The 18,696-nt window shown below is 45.5% G+C and overlaps 1 long non-coding RNA gene across 2 annotated transcripts in view; it reads right to left on the reverse strand.

The window, feature by feature from the left end:
- The window catches only part of LOC143697022 (uncharacterized), a 29,919-nt gene extending 12,095 nt beyond the window's left edge, over window positions 1-17,824 (reverse strand). For both annotated transcript variants that reach the window (XR_013186133.1, XR_013186134.1), the window contains exons 1-2: window positions 17,714-17,824; window positions 17,351-17,459 (exon numbers count right to left, since the gene is read on the reverse strand). This is a non-coding gene — a long non-coding RNA (uncharacterized LOC143697022). The remainder of the gene's footprint in view (window positions 1-17,350; window positions 17,460-17,713) is intronic.
- Between the last annotated feature and the right edge of the window lie 872 nt (window positions 17,825-18,696).

The following is an 18,696-nucleotide window of genomic DNA, read 5'->3' on the forward strand; positions in this document are numbered from 1 at the left end:
ATGCATAAATGCCCAGTAAAAAAAATCACAGTTAAGAACGAGCAGGGAGAAGAAACTGAAAGGGAGTGTGGAGAGACTGTGAGAGTTAGCAAAGATTCATATTGGAATCTGAAGCGTCACATTGTCAGAAAGCACGAGGATGTGCTACGCAAACATGGTAGTGCAGCAAAAGGTGAGCTATAGCCTATACCATTCGAAAATAAATTATTAGATAAATGGGTAAGGTAGGTCTCATGACATGCAGACAAAAATATATTGTAAGATACACATTACCAATGTCCCATGAATTAAGAATTCGTTCTTTCATTTAGGGTGGCCACAAATTAAATTCGTTTCCACAAATTCTTAAATTGTTCCCTGGTTTAGTAAATCGTGGCTGTGTTGAACTAATTCGTAGGCTACTCTCGTTTTATTGAAACAAGGAAACAAATTATTACAACGTGGTCATGATTTACTAAACCATGGATCGAAATATTATATCGTTAATTTTGTACGATTTAAATAAAATGAGGAAATTAATTGATAAAACATGCTGACGTCAGGTTGGAACGAATTGTTAATTTGTTATGCAATCATCATATCAGTGCAACTAAAAATAACCTATAGCCAACACACAATATGAATTAGCCTACATAATTGTAGTTGATGTAGCCTATTTTTAAGTTGAAATTAGACAGCAGTTATTGAACCACTTGTTAAATTTAAATAAAAAAACTGACCCGAATAAATAGGTAGGTCTATAATTTAGATGTAGGCAACAGAAAATGTACTGAACGCTATTATAATGTACAACAATTTGTTTTTACAGAAAAAACAGCTACCAATCAAAGTGAGATAAAGAATTTTTTTCCTCTCCTGCGTCCCCAGACTCCCCAATTCTCTGTGTCTAATGCACGGAAGAAAGAATTAGATGACGCATTTTTTAAGATGGTTTACGTGGATTATGAATCTCTCACAAAAGGTGAATGTGAGGGTATGCGCCATTTTTTTAGCGTTGCCCAGCCCGGCTATACCACACCGTGCTACAGTACAGTACGTGACACTCTGATGCCGAATGCTCTTAGCGAGATGGAAGGCAGACTTAGAGAGCTGTTGCAGTTAGGAGATGGCTTTGTGCTTACTTTAGACATTTGGACAAACAGAAGAGGACACAGCTTTCTGGGTGTTGTGGCAAGTTTCATTGATGAAATGATCTGGGGTCCTTCATTTCAGAGTCACACTCAGGACCTTCGGGTCCAAATGGGCCGGAAGGGTGGGATTCATATTTATTAAAAGATAATCATAATTTTTTTATAATATTTTTTCTTTTCTTTTTTGGTGTTTTGAGAATTTTATGATTTATAATTAATATTTATGCAATAAATATGACCCATTTCCCCCCAGTTTGCCCCCCATTGAATATAATAGAAAATTATTTTAAAAAAATATATATTTTTTATTTTTTTTAAAGCTGTATTTCATTTTAGAGTCAAGCCTAGACCTCATGAAAGCAATTTTTGAAATGAGATGGATGCCATCTGGTGGACAAACTGAGCATTTTAAAAATGCAAAACACATAGGTAATCTGAATTTATTGGTTTGTTTATTTTTAAAAGTCTGTTGTGTGTGTGTGTGTGTGTGTGTGTGTGTGTGTGTGTGTGTGTGTGTGTGTGTGTGTGTGTGTGTGTGTGGATGTGTCTGTTTTGCACTCTTGATGTTTTATAGATTCACCCCTTCACTGTTGTGTTTTTTTTTTCTGGATCGTGGCTGATTTGTAGATTGTACGCACAAAAAAACTCGGTATTTTCACATTTTTGCCAATTTGCCATTGATTTCCTATCCGGGTCCATTTGGACCCGAAGGTCCTGAGTGTGACAATTTTTTTTACAACAACTTAGATTATTCAAATCCTGTCCCCAATTTTTTGGGATGTTCATATACCAAGTACCAAAAAAGTCACCAAATTTCAGACCATTCCGATGAAGCTATGATTTAAAAAAAAATAATATTTAAATGCGTCGGGTCCATTTGGACCGAAGGACCCCAGTGTAATGATAGAAACTCGGAAGCAAGATGCAAGTAAAAACTCAGTATTTATTATCAAGCAATGATGAAGCAAGAAAGAGTCCAGTGGTAACAGGCTAGCGGCGCAGGGACTCCCATGGTTAGATGAATTCGGTGAGTGAGGTGACGGAGAGTGCTGAACAAACAAGACGAATCCAGATAACGACCACAGGAACACGAACAGGAACAACAAAGGCACGGGACTGGAACGCAGAGGGATCAACACAACCGGACATCACAAAACAACGATCTGACAATGGAGATGAGAAGTTGATGAGATATATACAGGAATGGATAGACTGCAGCTGGTGATGAGGTAATGAGTGATTGCTGAACGAGCGCTGATGAGCGGCCACGCCCCTCTGATCAGCGCACACACATACAACAACAGAGACACGAGACAAGAAGAAGACATAGGATTTACCAACCGTGACAGTACCCCCTTCCCTAGGAACGCCTCCTGGCGTTCCCAGACTCCCTTACCTGCCGATTGTAATCATCGATAAGGGAGTGATCCAGGATGTCTCTAGCCGGTACCCAACTTCTCTCCTCCGGACCGTAACCTTCCCAGTCCACCAAGTACTGGAATCCGCGCCCCCTCCGCCTCGAGTCCAGAACACGATTGACCGAATAAGTGGGTTCCCCGTCTACGAGACGCGGCGGGGGGGGTGGGGGGGGGATTAATGCGAGCAAAAAAAACGGGCTTAATTTTAGATACATGAAAGACGGGATGAATCCTCCTGTACACTGGAGGAAGATTCAGGCGGACTGTCACCGGACTAATGATTTTGGTGACAGAAAACGGGCCAATGAATTTAGTTGCGAGCTTATTTGAAACGGAGCGGAGAGGAATGTCCTTGGTAGAAAGCCACACTTTAGAACCGACGACGTACACGGGAGGCCTCCGCCGGTGGCGATCGGCTTTGGCCTTGGTGCGCGCCCCCACTTGGAGTAGAGTCTCACGGGCTCTAGTCCAAGTGCGGTGACACCTCTGGACGAAGGCGTGGGCGGAGGGGACCGCGACTTCGGATTCCAGACTAGGAAAAATAGGTGGCTGGTAACCTACGCTACACTCAAATGGTGATAGGCCCGTGGATGACACTGGCAATGTGTTGTGGGCGTACTCCACCATAGACAGTTGCTGACTCCAAGAGGAAGGACTCTTGGATACTAAACATCGCAACGTTCGCTCCAAATCCTGGTTGGCTCGCTCAGTTTGACCATTGCTCTGGGGATGGAACCCAGAGGACAGACTGACAGTCGCCCCCAGAAGTTTACAAAACTCTCGCCAAAATTTGGACACAAATTGGGGTCCCCTGTCAGAAACCACGTCTGTCGGGAGGCCATGAATCCGAAAGACGGGATCAACGACAATCAACGCTGTCTCCTTGGCTGAAGGTAATTTGGGCAAGGGAATAAAGTGGGCAGCCTTCGAGAACCTGTCCACCACGGTCAAAACTACCGTGTGACCCTGTGAGGGTGGGAGGGCGGTGATAAAATCTAGTGCGATATGGGACCAGGGTCTCGAAGGTACCGGCAGCGGTTGGAGTAACCCATCTGGAGGTCGATTGGAAGTTTTACCCGTGGTACAAACTGAGCAGGCCAATACAAAATTGTGAACATCACGAGCCATGAGAGGCCACCAGAATCGTTGCTTGACTAAAAACATAGTACGATTAACTCCCGGATGACAAGCCACATTGGAACAGTGTCCCCACTGAATAACGCTGGACCGTAAACTCTCCGGCACAAACAACCGGTTCGGTGGGCAACGAGTCGGAGGCGTAACCCCTTGTAAGGCCATCTTGACCTTCGATTCGACCTCCCATGTGAGTGTAGAGATAAATAGGGTCTCTGGTAAAATGCACTCGGGAGTAGACGGGCGATCGGAACGGTCAAAAATGCGCGATAAAGAATCGGGTTTGATGTTTTTAGAACCCGGGCAGTACGAGAGAGTAAAGTCAAAACGTCCGAAAAAAAGAGCCCACCGAGCCTGCCTGGAATTAAGTCTTTTAGCCGTACGAATGTATTCCAAATTTTTGTGATCGGTCCAGATGATAAAAGGTACCCCCGACCCTTCTAACCAGTGGCGCCACTCCTCCAATGCTAGCTTGACCGCCAACAACTCTCTGTTGCCAATGTCATAATTGCTTTCGGCAGGGGATAAACGATGAGACAAAAACGCGCAAGGGTGCATCTTGTCGTCTGAAGGAGAGCGCTGGGATAACACTGCACCTACCCCCACCTCTGACGCATCGACCTCCACCACGAACTGACGTGATGGATCAGGGGTTATCAGGATGGGGGCTGAAACAAAGCAACCCTTCAGTTTGGCAAACGCCGGTAAAAATTGGCAAACCCCAGAAACCTCAGTAGGGCCTTACGGGAATCTGGACTTGGCCAATTTACCACAGCCTTAACTTTGTCAGGATCAATGCGCATTCCCTCAACCGAGATGATGTGACCTAGAAAGGGAACAGACTTTGCATGAAACACGCATTTCTCCGCCTTGACAAAAAGCCCATTCTCTAGCAACCTCTGAAGCACTTGTCGGACGTGTTGCACGTGTTCCTGGAGAGACGATAAAAAAATCAATATATCATCCAGGTAGACATATATGAAATTGATCGACCATGTCTCGCAAAACGTCGTTGACAAGTGCTTGGAAGACCGCTGGGGAGTTGGAAAGGCCGAACGGCATAACCAAATATTCAAAGTGCCCCCTAGGGGTGTTAAAAGCGGTTTTCCACTCATCCTCCTCCCTGATGCGGACCAAATGATATGCATTTCTTAAATCCAATTTCGTGAAGATAGATGCTCCTTGCAACCTCTGGAAGGCTGAAGACATCAACGGCAAAGGATAAGTATTCTTTACCGTGATGTTGTTCAACCCCCGGTAATCAATACAAGGTCGCAACGATCCATCTTTCTTCCCCACAAAAAAGAACCCCGCCCCCGCTGGAGAAGAGGAAGGGCGGATGAATCCCGTTGCTAGAGAATCAGAAATGTATTTCTCCATGACCTCTCTCTCTGGGACAGATAGTGAATATAATTTGCCCTTAGGCGGAGACGTACCTGGCAATAACTCTATAGCACAGTCATAGGGACGGTGTGGAGGAAGAGAATCAGCCCTAGACTTACTGAACACCTCCTTCAGGTCCCGATACTCCGTGGGCATGTTAGATAAATCCACTGTCTCCTCCTGCAACACATGAACAGAAACAGACGGACAGGCAGACACAAGACAGGACTTATGACAAAAACTGCTCCACGCCACTACTGATTTGAGCTGCCAGTCTATTTTGGGGTTGTGATGAGTGAGTCATGGGTGGCCAAGAACAATGGGTGCAAGCGGAGTGTCCAGGATATAAAAGGAGATGGTTTCTGAGTGGTTGCCTGACGTGATGAGGGTGATGTCTTCAGTGACCAGAGATATAGGGAGTTCTTGGCCATTGAGGGCGTGTACTGCAATCTGATTGGTGAGGGGTTTGAGGGGAACTTGGTGGTTGAGTGCAAAGGTGTGGTCCATGAAGTTACCTTCGGCGCCCGAGTCCAGAAGTGCGTGACAGTCGTGACGGTGGTTGGACCATCGGAGTCTAACCGGAAGGAGAGTCGATGTTGATGAGGTCTTCTCGGCGGAGATCCCACCCGACAGTAGCCTCATACTTACTGTCGGGCTGGGCCTTTTAAAGGACAGTTGTAGGCGAAGTGTCCAGCTCCTCCACAGTACATGCAGAGGCCCTGGGATCTCCGCCTTTCCTTCTCCTCCCGGGAAAGCCGGGCTCGACCCACCTGCATGGGCTCGGGATCGTAGGCGGGGCTGACCGCGTCCCCGCCTCCAGAACGTTGGCCTTCAAATCCTCCCGCAGGGCGGTTGAGCTGTGCTCGCTGTTCCACTGATGGGTGCGTCCACTCTAAGCGCCAAAGCGATTAGGTCGTTGAGCTTGGTGGGAAGGTCCATGGCGTATATCTCCTTCTGGACGCGGTCAGCCAGCCCATGCAGGAACATGTCCCACTGCGCCTCCTCGTTCCATTGGCTCTCCGCCGCCAGGGTCCGGAACTCGATAGAAAAATCCGCTACGGATCTCCTTCCTTGACGCAGGTCGGCTAACACTCTGGCTGCTTCTCTACCGGCCACAGCGCGGTCAAAGACTCGTTTCATTTCGGCGGAGAGCGCTTGGAACGAGGCGCAGTATTCATCCTGGTTCTCCCACACCGCCGTTCCCCATAGTGCCGCTCTCCCAGTCAGTAACGTCAAGACAAAAGCGACCTTGGTTCGTTCCTCACGGAAGGTTCGGGGCTGGAGAGAAAAATGCATTGAGCATCGTGTTAAGAAGGCTCGACAAAAGTTAGGTTCACCTGAATACGGCTCCGGAGCCGGTAGACGGGGCTCCGACTGGGAGGGGTCCGCTGGTGGTGGTTGGGGAATCGGCGGTGCAGGCGGCGCAGTGGGAGCTCGCAGAATTTGGATTTGCTGGGTGAGCCCGGACACCTGCGCCACTAAAGCCTGAACAGCGCGAGCTGTGTCGTTGAGGTTCTTTTCTTGGTTATCCATCCGAAGTCTGTTCCAGACTTTCTGACGGGTTACTCGCTACTTCCATTTGGGTCAGATCGTTCTGTAATGATAGAAACTCGGAAGCAAGATGCAAGTAAAAACTCAGTATTTATTATAAAGCAATGATGAAGCAAGAAAGAGTCCAGTGGTAACAGGCTAGCGGCGCAGAGACTCCAATGGTCAGATGAATCCGGTGAGTGAGGTGACGGAGAGAGCTGAACAAACAAGACGAATCCAGATAACGACCGCAGGAACAACGAAGGCACGGGACTGGAACGCAGAGGGATCAACCCAACCGGACATCACAAAACAACATCTGACAATGGAGATGAGAAGTTGATGAGATATATACACAGGAATGGATAGACTGCAGCTGGTGATGAGGTAATGAGTGATTGCTGAACGAGCGCTGATGAGCGGCCACGCCCCTCTGATCAGCGCACACACATACAACAACAGAGACACGAGACAAGAAGAAGACATAGGATTTACCAACCGTGACACCCAGAGGGTTACACTGTGCTGCTGTCCTGTGAACATCTTAAAGGACACCACACCGCTGAGAATATTTTTCATAAATATGAAAGTATTTTGCAACACTGGAATTTACAACGGCGAGTTGTCAGGGTGGTGACTGACAGCGCAAGTAACATGGTAAAGGCTTTCGACCTCCCAGGGTTTGATGAAAGTTCAACTGAAGAGGAGGGCGAGGAAGAGGTCCTTGAGGAAGATGGCAGTGGCACAGAGGAAGGTCCACTTTCACCATTCCAGCCAGATTTTGCGCAGATCATAGAAAACATGAGCGCCACATACATCACTGAATCTAATCTTCATATGCGATGCCCCATCCATTTACTGCAACTCGCCATAAAGGATGCAATAAACGGTCATGCTGATGTAGACTTTTTTTTAAGTAAAAACTAGACAAGCTGTGGATTGAGGTAGGCCTGCTATTTTTATTTGATGGAAAAAAACGTAGTCTGATGAAAAATAGCAGTTTTTTCAAAGCTTCAAACTGATTCAGTGTTTTATTTTTGTCATCTTAATTTGTTAATTATTTAAGTTAAAGAAATATATTTAGTTTAGGTCTATTTTAGGTGTGAAGAAGGTTCACACACACTTCTTGAGGCACACACGCAAGGTCTCTCGCTTTCTCCCTCTCAGGCGTGAACGCGCGACACGGTTTGGAGCTCAGTATGTGTGCGCTCTTTCTCGCTCACTCTAGATTCCAGGAGATTAGAACTAATTTGCGGGCATCAGGGAGCCGCTATCAATATGCGGGAGACTTGCGATGTCTGGAACATTCACCCGCCTGTGTGGCGGATAGCCTTTTAAGATTTACTCGCCAAACGGAAAATCGTCTCGGGTTATGACTATAACCCTTGTTCCCTGAGAAGGGAACGAGACACTGCGTCGAGAATCGACTCTTTGGGGACGCTCCCTTAGCGTGCGCCTCTGAAGTATGAATGAAACTATTCCAATCCTGATTGGTGTTGCGTCATGACGTAACATGTGACGGCATAACCGGATGCATAAAAGCGACGCCGGCACACACACACACTAGCCTAGCGATGAAGCAAGACGCTCTAAGGCCTCGAGGGGCGTGGCAGGACGACGCAGTGTCTCGTTCCCTTCTCAGGGAACAAGGGTTATAGTCATAACCCGAGACGTTCCCTTTCGAGGGAACTCTACACTGCGTCGAGAATCGACTCTTTGGGGAACGAGTGCCCACTAGGCCACGCACCGAAATAGGCCTGTCCCGGAGTGAAACTGTTTAGGCACTCAGCAAGGACTGAGCACGTGTGCACCAGGCGTACAAGGAAGGTTGAGACTGTAGAACCTAATAAAAGTATGTGGAGTAGCCCAACCGGCTGCCTCACAGATCTCCTGTAGAGGTACTCCCGAAAGAAAGGCCCTAGAGGAAGCTATGCCTCTAGTTGAATGGGCCCTCACGGCTAAAGGTGAAGGCAAGTCGCGCACCTTGTAAGCCTCAGTAATAGCCTGAACAATCCAATTACTAATAGTCTGCTTGGATGCCGAGAGCCCCTTCTTAGGTGACCCAAAACATACTAATAATTGGTCCGACCTTCTCCAAGAAGAGGACCTCTCAAGGTACATGCTCAAAGCTCTGACGGGGCAGAGCAAATGTAGCTTCTCTTCTTCTGCCGACACATGAGGCGGAGGATGGAATGTCTGAAGGACTGTAGACCGAGCCGCATTAGATGGAACTTTAGGCACATAGCCCGGACTCGGGTGCAAAAAAAGCTTTTACTCTGCCTGGGGCAAACTCCAAGCAAGCTGGTGTCACTGCCAGGGCTTGGAGATCTCCCACCCTCTTAAGTGAGGTAATAGCCAAGAGAAATACCAATTTTAGCGTTAAGTCCTTAGGCGAAGCCGACTGCAAAGGTTCGAAGGGGGCCAGGGATAACCCTTCAAGAACTATTGCCAGGTCCCAGGCAGGAACCCTGGACCTGGTTGCCGGTCTCATCCTCCGAGTACCACGGAGAAAACGAATGACCAACTGGTGCCTCCCCAGAGGCCCATCACTCAATGGCGCATGGAAAGCCGCAATGGCAGCCACGTACACCTTAAGTGTGGAAGGGGAGAGACCCGCAGAGAAACGATTTTGAAGAAACTCCAGAACTGAAGCACCTGGGCAGTTAACTGGATCTAACTCCTGTTCTCTACACCAAGTGGAAAATACATTCCACTTGAGGCCATATAATCTCCTAGTAGACGGAGCCCTAGAGCTAAGTATGGTTTCAACCACTCCAGCTGATAGACCAGCATCTAGGTACTGAACCCCCTCGGAGGCCAGACCCACAGCTTCCACAGCTCTGGGTGAGGGTGGAAGACTGTGCCCTCCGCTTGGGACAACAGATCCCTCCTCAGAGGAATCTGCCATGGCGGAGCTATCAGGAGTGATATTATGTCTGAAAACCATACTCGGGTCGGCCACAATGGGGCAACCAGAAGTAGACTGATGCCCTCTTGACGGACCCTCTCCAGGACTGCCGGAAGCAGAGCGATCGGGGGAAATGCGTACAGGCGAAGCCTCGGCCAGGCATGTACCATGGCATCCAACCCCAGTGGAGCTGGATGCGAGAGGGAGAACCAAAGTGGACAGTGGGACGTCTCTCGAGACGCAAACAGATCCACTTCCATCGTTCCAAACCTCTCCCATATTAGCTTCACCACCTCTGGGTGAAGTCTCCATTCCCCGGGCCTCAGCCCCTGCCTCGACAGGATGTCTGCTCCCTGATTCTGAACCCCCGGAATATACATTGCTCTGATAGAAAGTATTTTCCCCTGGGACTAAAGAATAATCTGATGCGCCAGTCTGCACAGAGGGCGCGATCTGAGTCCCCCTTGTCGGTTCAGATAGGCTACCACAGACGTATTGTCTGATCGTACTAAGACATGGCAACCTTTGATGTCTGGGAGGAAGCTCCTCAAAGCCCTGAACACAGCCATCATCTCTAGGCAGTTTATATGCCACGAATGATGATGGTCCTGCCACAGACCCCTGGCAAAGCGGCCGTCCATGACCGGGCCCCAGCCAGTGAGGGAGGCGTCTGTCGAAACGGTTTTCCGGCGACCTGACACTCCCAACACTGGCCCTTGGGATAGGAACCAAGGTTTCTTCCATATTTGTAGAGAATGAAGGCATCTGCGCGTTACTCTGATTTTACGAAATGGATTCCCCTTGGGAGAAAACCCCTTGGTTTTTAACCACCACCGAAGGGGCCTCTTGTGTAGAAGGCCCAAAGGAATGATGTTGGATGCCGCTGCCATGAGGCCCAGCATTCTTTGAAATTGCTTTACAGTGATAGCCTGGCCTAGCTTTAACCTGGATACCATCGTCAGAATCGACTCGATACGTGCGGGAGACATTCGTGCCTGCATCGTAATCGAGTTCCAAACGACTCCCAAAAACATCGTGCACTGGGATGGTTCCCGCACACTCTTCTTTGTATTGAGTCTTAACCCCAATTTCTGAATGTGGCCAAGGACGACATCTCGATGCCGAACTGCCACCTCCCGAGACTGGGCCAGAATGAGCCAGTCGTCGAGATAATTCAATATACGGATGCCTTGAAGTCTCAGTGGAGCAAGGGCTACATCCATACATTTGGTGAATGTGCGGGGAGAGAGTGCTAGGCCGAATGGAAGAACCCGATATTGGTAAGCTTCGCCCCCGAAAGCGAACCTCAGGTATCTCCTGTGACATGGAAGGATGGAGATGTGAAAATAAGCGTCCTTTAGATCTATCGTGACAAACCAGTCCTCGGATCTGATCTGACTCACGATTGCAGGAATGGTTAGCATTTTGAACTTGAACCTCCTCAGAGACCGGTTCAAAACCCTGAGATCTAAAATTGGCCTTAACTCTTCGGGGTCGCCGATCACGCCGGCGTGATCAAGTTACATGACCAGTTTAAGACGTCGAAGCATAAAAACAAAGTCACGTTGAGCGCTGCCGTCCACTTCTGTCGAAAGTGCTGGCTTGAAATTCTATTTTACTTTTTGTTTTGTGTTGATAGACCAAGTAAAAACGGAGATATGATCATTTAAACTTTATATAAAAAAATACTGACGTGTTCGTAAAAGAACGCAAGATGGGATGCGACAGGCGTTGCATTTATTCTAATAACTTCGTCGGTTTTTGTCATAAAACAAAACGGAGAAAAATGTGTGAATCTGCTGACTCTGCTCTTCAGGCTGCACATTTTAGGGAATGGAGGAGGAGCCAACTGAGCTAAGACGCAAAATTGAAAGGCAGAGGATTTACGGAGTTGATAAAGAGAGACATATATACGTTATATATAGAGAGAGAGATTATTGCTAGTTTTTGGAAGAGTTTGAGTAGATTTTGAGAGTAGTTTAGGAGTAGTGTAGATAGTTTAGGTAGTTTAGGAGTAGTTTAGGTAGTTTAGTAGTAGATTTAGCTAAACTGTTTTGAGGAGAGGCACAGATAAAAAATAAAAAAACACCTGATATTTGCTGTAAAGAGTTGTATGTATAATTTGATTTTGTGTTCATTTTACCTATTGTATGGTATATTTGCACTTTTGAGGAACCCCTCTTACTCAAGGAATGAAATCCCTGTAATGTAGCTATCTGTGTAATTGTACATGAATTGTTTTGTCGAGTTTCTAAGCAAAAAAGAAAAGAAAAAACGCCTATTGCCACACCTGCTTTTTGCTGCATATAGTTTAATTTTATCTCAATTTTAAATTTTTTATGTTGTATTTGCACTATTTGCGAACCCTCATACTCTGGGAATGCAAGGCCTTAAATATAGCTCTCTGAATAATTGTGTGCACAACATTTTTTAAAAAGTGGCTGAGCTAAAAAGAAAGAAAAAAAGCCTATGGCTACACACGCTTTTTTTTGTAAATCATATTTTTTTTGTATATAGGTTGATTATATCTGAATTGCACCTGTATATGTTGACATTTACAACTTGTGTTTACATTTTAAACCTTTTAAAATGCTTCATTGAGCATGTTTGTGTTTTTTGTAGTAGAAAAGCTATAATTTTTCTATTCGGATTTTTTGTTTTTTGTGTGATTTTGGGTCCAGTATGTTGATAGAGTACATCAAAGTGAAAAACTAATTGTCTGATCATATAGGTGATGTTGTGCTGAAAAAAATTATACCAAACATTGGTATGGTAAACATTTTTTTATGTTGCAAAATTTAAAAAAAATAAAAGTACTCAAAAATGGCCAAAATAGCCCAAGACTCCGAAGGGTTAACCCCCCATTCTTCTTTGGAACTATAAAGTACCGGCTGTAAAACCCGGACTCCCTGTCTAAAGGATGAACACGTTCTATGGCTTCCTTTAGCAGCAGAGTCTGTACTTCTTGTTCCATCACCTGAGCCTGCTCTGGAACCACTGTAGTCTGCACCACCCCCGAAAACCTGGGGGGGCAGCGCGCGAACTGCAGTCTGTACCCTGATTTTACTATATGCAGGACCCATGCAGATATGTTGGGAAGATGATACCATGCCTCTACAAAATCTACTAAGGGTACCAGCCTCTAGAGACTGGCCTCTGGTGTTTTTCGAGCATTTTTCTCGACTCCCTGAAGCGGAACACCGGCAGGGTGTAGTCGAAACGGTTTTTGTGACCACAATTGATGCTCTTTCTTTGTTATAATATTTTCGCTGGAAAGAGATGCGGCCCGAAGCGTCGTTGACGGCGGGCAACCTACATCGTTTCCTAGAGGGCTCCGCTGCGAGAACAACCTCGGTTGCTCTACAGCGGAGGGGACAGCCCTCAGAGGTCCTACCACTTCGGTTAGGACCTCTTTCCCGAAGCCCTCCTAGCCTGAATGACGTCCCTCAGGTCGCCTTTCTGGCTGGAGGACTTCGATTTCTGAGAGTGTTTCCTCTGTTGCCAAGCTCCAGGAGGAGGGGCTCTAGAGGAAACGCTCTCTCTTTGCTCTGCTCGGTGTGAGGAGCTGGCTGATGGCTGGGGCTGATCTCTTGGCCCCACCCTACTAGATTTAGACTTCGCCTTACGGGGGAGGTACTGCTGCAACGCCGCAGATTGTTTCTTCGCCTCCTGAAACCTGTCGACGACCGATGTAACGGCGTCACCGAACAGGCCAGAAGGCGAAAGTGGCGCATCCAGCAGAAAGGATCTATCTTTTTCCTTCATACCAGATAGATTTAGCCACAGATGTCTCTCCGTGGCCACCATAGCTGCCATAGAGCGGCCAATTGCGCGGGCCATCTCTTTTGTGGCCCGGAGAGACAGATCTGTGGCTCTTCTCAACTCCGCAATATCCTCAGGAGTTGGCCCCTCCCCCTAATCTAAATCTTTCAGGAGGTCGGCCTGGTATGCCTGCAAGAGTGCCATAGAGTGCAGACATGAACCAGCCCGACCTGCCGCCATGTAAGCCCTGCCTTTTAATGCAGATGTATCTCTGCAGGGCTTACTAGGCAGCGCCGGGGTTTTTAGGGAAGATGCAGACTCAGGGGAAAGATAACCCGCTAGAGCCTCCTCCACTTTAGGCATCTTCCCATAACCCAAATCCCGTGCCCCCACTACATTGCTGTAATCCACCACACTGGGATTGGAGACACGGGATGAGTGCGGTTTATCCCACGATCTCGAGATCTCTTTATGGAGATCGGGGAAAAACGGCAAACCCCGGCGCTGAGGTTGTGATCTGTGCTGCACGAAACGCTCATCAAGCTTGCTTCTCACTTGCGTTCCCTGCTCATCATGTGGCCAGCTAATGTTGAGTCTGGCCACAGCACGAGTCACAACCTCTACCAGCTCCTCATAACCTTGGCCGTGAACTGGCGCGCCTAGATCACGGTCATTCGCTTCAATACTGAGCACATCCACTTCCTCGGAAGCAGAGAGCTCAAGCATTGGGACCTGATCATGGGCAGGAGAAGCCGCGATGCGGGCTCCTGCACCACTCTCAGGGGCCACGAGATCCTCAGATGAAGAATGAGAAGGTGCCTCAGCAGTCTCAATTTCATCTATAAGATCCCGCTGCGAACCCCACGATCTCAATCGCCGCGCCGCCTCAACAGACGCGGGACCAGAACCATGGGGATCGCGAGCCTGACCGTGCTTATCAAAGCGATTCATCAGTGGAGCGTTCGCTTGGGACGCGAGCGACTGAGTGGAGCGCACGCGCATAGAGCGGAATATTGAGCTGAGCGTCACACCGCTCCGCTTCACTCACATGCTCTGATTTACAGAGGAAGTTAGATGCGGCTGAGCTGGCGTGTCATAACCAAATGATATGTGATTGGCTTATGGGTAACCAATGATTTTATACTTTTTATTCATTGCGTTATGGCAGTGGTCTTCACTATTTTTTTCATGAGAGCTGCACTGATAGGACAAAGTCAGTAGGAGAGTCAATTTTACAGGAAAGTATAAAAAGTTACATCCAGTCATAAATACCATGTCTGTTTATTAATATGTCACCCCTGAACATTCAATATGCAATGCAATAAATATTGTTTTTTTAATGATTTACGAGTCCAATTTGTAACTAAGACAAGATGATTTCCCTTAATGACAAAAAAAGCACGATTTCCAGAATAGATTCATCCCAGAATGACATTAAGTTATTTTTTTCTACATTAGCCCCTCATGTATCTAATCATCCAAGAGCACATGCGGCGTTAAGAGCTGGAAATACCGCCATAACAACTCCGCAGGGACTGGATATGTTTACATGCACAACTTTTGTTTCAATCGGTCTGAATTCATTGTGATTGATTAATCTGAATGTATACATGAATATCAGATGATGTCACCAACGTCTCCTCACTGACGTCACTCAATTCTAAAACTTGTCTTCCGCCATCTTGAGTACCTGATTCGGCAAGATCGATACGTCAGTCGCAAAGGAAGTAGAGCTTATTCTCTGGCCGAGCCCGAACTTGCGGGCCGATATTTCCCGTCACTATCCTCGGGCCGGGCCCTTGATCTAGAGATGTGCACTCCCAATGCAAAAGAGTGCGGCGCGGGACTAGATTTGATGGCGAGTGCGAGCGGCAATGCACTCTCTGTGTGTGTGCGCGTTGCAGGGAGAATAAAACGATTCGCAGGACTCCCGCAAACTAGAAATATCTATGAATAAAAAATATAAAACTAATACATTTTTGCAGAAAATCAACAAGAACTAAAACAAAATAGAAACGATTTACAGGCCAGAGTTTCCTTTTAAAACACGTTTGCAGCGTTGAGCAATGTAGCCAAAAACAGACATACGTGTTGATTTCTTCAACGCAAAGGCCAATCAGAAGCATTTAAGATAGACTCCCCTCACTGCTCAAAACCTCTATGCTCAAAACTGACTTTTTGTTCAAAGCTCTGTATGCTGACAAATCCTCTAATTGTAACAAACAAAGTGTATATATTATGAAAGATTCATTGTGCAGTCAGCTTAATTGATATTAACAGAGATGTAAGATCGCGATTAACTGATGTCAGCTTTTTTAGGAATTATTAAGGGAGCGCACTTTGCGCGCATTCAGTCAAAATCCTTCAATCATATCATGCCCAACCATGCACGCAGCTGCTTGCTTTTATGTTATAACAGTGGTTTGTGTGTGCAAACTCTCTGTGCAGTGTTCATGTTGTCTGTGGTGAGTGGATGTAAATGATAATGAGCTTACGCTAGCTTAGGGCTGTGCGATATCACGATTTATGATCGTGGATTAAAATATATCCACCATCTGCTTTTGAAGAAATGTCGTAGTATCGTGCATTCTATCAGTTGCAGTTCTGGCGCCTCCGTCTCAGCATAGGCTACAACGCGAGGTATATTCACATCAAATGTTAACGCAAAGGAACGGGACAACGCAGTTCACATAAGTTCATTATTTGCATGTGCTAACAAGTCATTCACGTGTTGATGCGCGGTTCTAACGAGCGCTTTTCTGAGCGCGTACACCCGAAGCGCAAGCGCACTAAGCCTGTCTAACAACAGCAACAGGTTACTGAACGAAGTTATTTTTCTAGTCTTATTGCGCGAATACTGTCAAATACACACAGGGTTTACATAAACAAAGTTTGTTATGTATAAAGTCTAACAAACAGAGAAAATCTGCTTCCTAGCTAATGCCGTCAGTATTGTAGACAGTACCCGGCAGGTACTCAAGATGGCGGCAGTCAACTGGAAAAAGAGCGGATGACGTAAGAGGTCATGTGACTGATATTCATGTATTGTAGTAGTTTACATGAATGCTTAACATCGTGATATGATGCATGATCGGGGTGATGTGCACGTTTATGAGTAAAAAATTTCAAATTGGGAATAGGTTTTTTGACATTCGCACACTGCACAAATATACAAAGTTTACCGCTGTTGTCGCGTTATAACCATTTTCCTACATTGGTTCTTTATTTGTTTTAAACAGCAGACTTAATATCAAATTCTGGTCATAATTTGGAGACTATGATGAACCGTTATGCCGTGCTGTTTGTATTGATCACGCAGTAAAAATGCCCAAAATCAGTTGTCTGTGGATGAGAATCTGAAACAAGGACTGGTGAGCCGTTGTCCTGCTTTACTTCACAGATACTGAGTGAAAGCAAAATTATAGAACGACGTCACACTCGTTTATACGACACTTTTATCATCAGAAGAACAGCGCGTTCAGCGCGACGGACGGAGTCCTTTCAGTTTCGGTTTTCAATCGATCAAGTGAACATGTTCTCTCGATAAACCACCCCTTTCAATCCGATCAAAATTATTTGAAAATAGAGCTGACACTTTGAGTTTTTAATGGGTTATGTTATAGTCCTACTTCTTTATAAATGTTTTTATGAAATATCTGTAGTGACTGCTTGATCATATCACTGTATTATTTACCGCTATGCGAGCCGCGCAATGAGTAACACTGCGTTATGGAGTCTCTGATGTCTTTATATCTCATCGTTTTTATAGGTTTTAGTTTATATATTTTTTAATGTAATAATTTCACAGCTAATCTCCGAATTAATGTAGAGACTAAGTTGTATAGTTTACTGTACATTTTTAAATACTTGGTTCATTGGCATCTTTTTATGAATAAAGGTCAGTATCAGTGATACTAATACAGCTGTTGATGTCTGGATAAAAATGTATAGATGCAAAGGGTTAACTCAATATTAAACCCTACGGATCAGGAATGGGATTCAATTTAAGTTTATGTACATGTATAGGCTACCGTCCCAAAACGTTTGGCAATATAGTGTATGCAATTATGCATGTATTTACTCACCTTTACATTTGAAACCAATCCACTTAAGAGCAGACATCCCAGATCCCAGGCATACTGTGCATTTGTCCAGGCATGACACAGTTGCATGGACCAAGTCATGTTTGTGACACTATTTAGTAGGAAGGAAGAGGAGTGGGATAGAGCGTAATTTAGCTTCTACTTTTTTTTTAAACAAAAGTATATACAAATAATTTATATACTTATTTACTAATATTTATTTTCTATTTTGCAGATTTAAAATTAACACACTTGAATTTTCACAAACCAAAAGCATAGTGCTTGCCAAACTGTGGGGCACAGAGGTATTGACAGCAATTGTAGCTGCTCCTGTGTTGACAGTTCTCTTACAAAACTACACAATACCTGTTCTGCACTTGCTTCTGCCAAACAGGGAGTTTTGTCTGCAACATCTGTATTCATCTGTAAAGGAGAGAATGAAAATAAATACCGTTGTAGACATTTGCTGGAGATAAAGAAGCTGCTACTGTGTCGTCAGTTTAACACAATCTCATGGCTATTGTTTCCTACATAACTAACACTACAGTGTCCTTGTAAACCGTTCTGTCCTCACAATGCAGTGTTTTCAGTTTAACACAATCTCATGGCTATTGTTTCCTACATAACTAACAATACAGTGTCCTAGTAAACTGTTCTGTCCTCACAATGCAGTGTTTTCAGTTTAACACAATCTCATGGCTATTGTTTCCTACATAACTAACACTACAGTGTCCTCGTAAACCGTTCTGTCCTCACAATGCAGTGGTTTCAGTTTAACACAATCTCATGGCTATTGTTTCCTACATAACTAACAATACAGTGTCCTAGTAAACTGTTCTGTCCTCACAATGCAGTGTTTTCAGTTTAACACAATCTCATGGCTATTGTTTCCTACATAACTAACACTACAGTGTCCTCGTAAACCGTTCTGTCCTCACAATGCAGTGTTTTCAGTTTAACACAATCTCATGGCTATTGTTTCCTACATAACTAACACTACAGTGTCCTAGTAAATTGTTCTGTCCTCACAATGCAGTGTTTTCAGTTTAACACAATCTCATGGCTATTGTTTCCTACATAACCAACACTACAGTGTCCCAGTAAACCGTTCTGTCCTCACAATGCAGTGTTTTCAGTTTAACACAATCTCATGGCTATTGTTTCCTACATAACTAACACTACAGTGTCCTAGCAAACTGTTCTGTCCTCACAATGCAGTGTTGTCAGTTTAACACAATCTCATGGCTATTGTTTCCTACATAACTAACACTACAGTGTCCTCGTAAACCGTTCTGTCCTCACAATGCAGTGTTTTCAGTTTAACACAATCTCATGGCTATTGTTTCCTA

This window comes from Siphateles boraxobius, unplaced genomic scaffold (assembly GCF_051911475.1).
Source record: "Siphateles boraxobius isolate OS27281-9 unplaced genomic scaffold, OSU_SipBor_1 31, whole genome shotgun sequence".
Classification (NCBI taxonomy): domain Eukaryota; kingdom Metazoa; phylum Chordata; class Actinopteri; order Cypriniformes; family Leuciscidae; genus Siphateles; species Siphateles boraxobius.